We start from the raw sequence: 5267 nt of genomic DNA, 5'->3' as shown, positions 1-5267 counted from the left end.
GATGTCAGAAACAGCAGCACAGTATTGACAACGAGCAGCAGACATTCTAACTCCTTCCCCGCATCCCCTCGGTTTTAGGAGCGATTTCAACCGACTCCAGAGCCAGGCTCCGAGCACCGCTTCCGACACCCACCGTCTCCGTGATCCAGATAATGCAATCGCACCATCATTAGGAACCATGAAATTGCAATTCCTCGGGGAAGAAGCGCCGTTGCTCACTTACGCAGAGAAGAGCGATTAATTAGCAGATCTCAGTTTAAAGTGACCATGTTCTACACGGGTTCTAATCCCGCTCTGCAGCGGCACCTAGGCCGAATGAATTGTGCGGAGGAAGTTGAGCTGAGGCCAGGAGACATCCCTCAAAATGAAATGAAGTGAAATAAGATCAACTTGAAGAAACTAATAAAACTTCTGAAACGATAGGGGATCACCCACGATCGGGGAAAAGCTAGAGAAGAAGCCAAATGGGGCTCATCTAATTTTTCCTTTTTTCCTGACATGATGTGGAGGCGTATGCAGTTGGGATTCCGTTGGAGGCAACTTGATCTAAACGACTCTCATTCATTCATTCACTCATTTCATAATGTTGCCTTAAAGTGCTAGCGCTGTTATAGAGTACGGCAGGCTGCTGCTTTGGTCCCATTCAGCCTCTGACGGTTGCTTCTGAAACGTCAGGCCAGGCAGAAGCTGCACTGGAGACCCCGTGACGGTACCTTTGGAAACAATTCTGAAACGGGGGTGCCTTCCCCCTGGAAGTGGAATGGAATTTTTATCATTCTCCAGAGGATGACACCTCTCGACCCAAGCCTGGCACTTGGCACCGAGCGCTGAAATCCCAGGCTTCAGTGGAAACCATGGATGGTGCAGATCAACCCGGGGTCTTGGCTGATGTCTTTCTGTTTCACAACTTGCTTGGATGCCAGATGAAATCTCTCTGGGGCTGATGCCTCTAGTCCAGTGGTTCTCAACCTGTGGGTCGCGACCCCTTTGGCGGTCGAACGACCCTTTCACAGGGGTCGCCTAAGACCATCCTGCATATCAGATATTTTCATTGCGATTCATAACAGTAGCAACATTACAGTTGTGAAGTAGCAACGAAAATAATTTTATGGTTGGGTCACAACATGAGGAACTGTACTTAAAGGGCCAGAAGGTTGAGAACCACTGTTCTAGTCTGTATGTCTGGGTGCTGGTAAGTGGGGCTGTTAAGTCTGGGGACATAACACTGACCTACCTGCAGGAGAGACGGCCTTGGCAGTGGTGGTTAAACCCATGTGCCAGGGCTGACCCCCCTTTAAGAAAGAAGGGCTGCCTGGCTGGCATGGCTCATCGATCTATGAACCAGGAGGTCACGGCTGGATTCCCAGTCAGGGCACATGTCCGGATTGTGGGCTTGATCCCCAGTGTGGGATGTGGAGGAGGCAGCCAGTCAATGATTCTCTCTCATCATTCATGTTTCTCTCTCTCTCTCCCCCGCCTTTCCTCTCTGAAATCAATAAAAATATATTTTGAAAAGAAAGGAAGAAAGAAAGGAAGGCCCTGGATCTAAGGCTGAGGACTGGCCGCGCGCGCTGGGCTCCGACTCTCTTAGCGGTTTTCTCCAAGTGCGCGTTCAGTGTGCCGTGAGCCAGGGCGGGGCAGGCGCAGCGTGAAGGTTGGTTTCCTGACAGGGAAATGGGTGCCCAAGAGGGAAAGTGACTCACCCAGGCAGGGCTGGCTCCACCATTTGTGAGATCCAAAGCAAAAAACCCCAAAGTGATGGGGAGCCCCTTGTTCAAAGCGTCAGAATAAAGTGCTTTTTCCTTTCTTCCCTAGTCAGTCTGTCTGTCTCCCTCTCTTTCAACTTGCCGCGGTGTTTTAAATTTCCTAGTTAGTGTCGTTCAAAGTCAAGTCAAAATTTTAAATGATTAGCATGGGTTTTACTATTCATGTTTATATTGGACAATGCCAGTTTTAAAGGCAAATATTGGAATATTTAACACGTGTGTGAATCATCAAAGTTACGCATTGTATTTTGTTGCTTGTCTTAAGAGAATGCCATGCCCAGGCCCGAAGCAATAAGTTGGAAGAGAGGGGTCCCCCAGACATGGGCTGGCCAATGGGGTTCTCCCAGGGGGAGTGCAGACTCCACAGGCCTGGGCGCTGCCTGGAGAGGAGGGGCACTTTGCACTTGCACTTGCGGCTAGCGGTTGGGTTCCCTTTTCCTATCCAGTTCCTTTTCTCCCTGCGGCTGGATGAACACGCTGTGCCCCAAGCCTGGGGCAGGAGATCAAGCAGGCATCTCCCCCTTCCACCGGCCCCCTCCCCAACCCTCAGCAGGTGGGCAACCCCAGGGGCACTGTAGCCCTTGTGCCAGGATGCCCTGGGTACACGAGGTAATGCACCCCACTGAGTGCGCCCTGATGCTGCCAGCCCCAGAGGGACTGCTGCCACCATGCCCCTCCCTCGCCTCCCAATGCTCTGGGTGTGCAGGCCTGATCCTGAGCCTGCGTGTCTGTGCCCAGGTGGAGGGTGGGCTGGTAGCAGCTGGGGGTGGAGATGGGGAGGGGAAGCCTGTGGAGCTGTGGCTCCAGACCCCAGATACAGGGGGTGGGAGAAGGCAGGACTGTGGGTGAGAAGAGACTCCAAGCCCCAGCTTCCCTGCATTCCCCCCTCCTGCCCCCCACTTCACGGTCCAATGACCCATTGCATTTTAGTTACCAAACACAACTACAAAGATAAAATTATTAAGAATTTCAAGAAAATGACTGCAGAGCATTCATCCCCAAGCCTGGGTCCCTCTGAGTTTGGGGCCCTGTGCACATGCACTGGTCACAGGCCCATGACACCAGCCCAGCATCCCAAACCACTCAGAACACCGGTCTCCCAGTCTTCTAGAAGGTTCTACACACTAGCGGCTGCCATGTCACACAGAGGCCCTTGACCCTTGCTCTGTCAGAAACATTCCCTCACCGCCGGGGGTGGCTGGAGCTACGGAGGAGAGAAGCGGCCTGGAGGCCGAGGACCTGGCCGAGGACTTGCTGGGCGATCCTGAACAAGGCTCCCCTCTCTGAGCCCGTTTCCCCATCTGAACAAGCAGGTGGGCCTCCATGGCTCCTGAAGCCTGCAGAGCGCGAGGGTCCTGGGCATCGGAGCTTGTCTGCCATCCAAACTGTCGCCAAGGTGGCAGCACAGAGCGCCCACGCTTCGTCATCTGCAAACCCTGCCCTCTCTGGCTCGGTGGCTTTCATCTCTCCTCACAAAGGGGCTCAGGGAGGCCCGTCTGGAGGCCTGGAACGTGCAGCTGCCTTTGCTGGGATGCCCAGCGTCTCCTGTCCCCAAATGCCACATGCCCAGACATCAAAGTTTCTCCACTGTCTGGGGGTGGGTGTGGGGGAGGGTGCCCAAGCAGCCACGTGCCCAAATCTGGATTTGGCTTCCATTTCCCCTTTCCGCACGGGGCCCAGAGAGAGGAGACGAAGCAGAGAGAAGCCTTTGAAATACGTCTCCCGCTCCGTTTGCTCAGCGATCACCTCGCGCTGAGCCCAGCCACACTCCCATGGTGCACCTCTTAGCCACTCGGCAACTTTTTCCCTTTTATGATATTTTGGGTTTCCGATTGCCTGCCAAGGCAAACCTTTATCCTTTAATAAGCAGGAACTTCTAAGTCAGCCCCAGGGCCCTGGGTCCCAGTCTACATGGTCCTCGTTCCTGTACCCCGTGTCTCTCCTGGGATGATGGCTCTGGACAAGGGCCAGCGCTGATGGGACTTGCCCACAGGCAGGCAAGCGTCAACCCTACTTGGATCCAATGGGGCAATTTTGCAAAGGTAGTCATGGAAACTGCCGGGAGGAATGAACACAGCACTGTCGTTTGGAGAGGGCTTTGCCAGGCAAGTCATGGAGATGGGGTGGGCATCACAGCGTAGCGATGGAAGGCAGCAGAGGCGGGCATCACCACATGACCTCCATGCCCTGGGATCACACAGCAAGTCAGCACACCGGGAAGGAAAACCGCTCTCTGACCTCCAGCCCCAGGGCTGTGGGACTACCTTGCTTGTTTTCTTATCTATCCGTTTTACCATGTGTCTTTGGGGCCTGATACATAGTAGATACTCAATAAATATTTATTGACTGGATGAATAATTCTGGTTACACTTCCCATGCTGCAAACAGGGGGAGGTTGGATTATTTAGAAGTCTTGGGGACAATGAGCTCACTGAAGCCATCTAGCTCTCCTTGCTCTGTAATTTCTCAGGAGGGGTGGGCTTTGGTGAAGAGGAGACAGAAAAGCAGAGAAAGGCTCTGATGGTCCCAGTGTCCCTGCTGTGCCAAGACCCCCGGTGGGGCAGTGTGGGAGGGTCAGCTCAGGGCACAGACTATTCATTTGGGTTCTTCCTCCCATGCCTCACTGTGCACTGTGGCGGCCGTGGCCTCCTCTCCCCCTCAGTGGGGCTCTGGATGAGACTAGGCTGGAGCAGCTCACGGAGGGGAGCGATCTAACTCCCCCTCCCGCTCTAACTCCTCCTCCTGCCTCCCTGTTCTCTCCTCTGCTTCAGCTAGAGCTCTGTCTGGACGGGCAGAGGGCCCTCAAGCAGTGACCTCTCCTTGGCAGAGCCCATGCATTCTCAGAACGTGTCCTGGCCATGGTGTGAGGGGGCTTGTCGGGCAAAGCTGTGTCCCTGGAAATACACCCAGTGGCAGCCCTAGGAGAAACCTACAGGGAGCTGGTTCCGGGGAACCAGGACCCCCTTTCCTTCTCCCCCTTCTCTTAAATACCAATCACTGGGTAGGTCTTTGCTCCCCCAAACCCCAAACCTGCCCTCAGGAGGCTACTCGCTCAGGCCGATCAGAGGCTGATGGGGCTGAAGCTGTCTGGGGAGAGGAATCTGCATTTCCCCAGGTATATAAGGTCAGAAACCAAAGGAGTGAATTCTTAAAGGTGGATTTCCAGTATCTGCCAGCCCACAGGGTGCCCTCTACAGGGTCAGGCGGGGCTGCCCATGGTACATCCCGGGTGTCCTGGCCTCGGCCATTTCCTGTGTCCAGAGAGAAGCAGAGGGGGTTGGGACAGAGTGATGAGAGCCTCAGAGGGAGGCTGATGAGCCTCAGCCCCTTCCAGGCACTGGCCTGTGGCTGACAGGTCCCCTTGATTCAGCAGCAGCCCCACCCCACGGAGGTGAGGGCTCCCTTACGCTGTGGGGTCCACCTGTCCTTGGTGGGCAATGCTGAGAGATGCTGTGCAGAGTAAGGAACATGCACTCTTCCTCACATCCAGGCTGAGGGCCT

This window comes from Myotis davidii, unplaced genomic scaffold (genome assembly GCF_000327345.1).
Source record: "Myotis davidii unplaced genomic scaffold, ASM32734v1 scaffold107, whole genome shotgun sequence".
NCBI lineage: Eukaryota > Metazoa > Chordata > Mammalia > Chiroptera > Vespertilionidae > Myotis > Myotis davidii.
Note: the sequence above shows the minus strand (reverse complement) of the source record.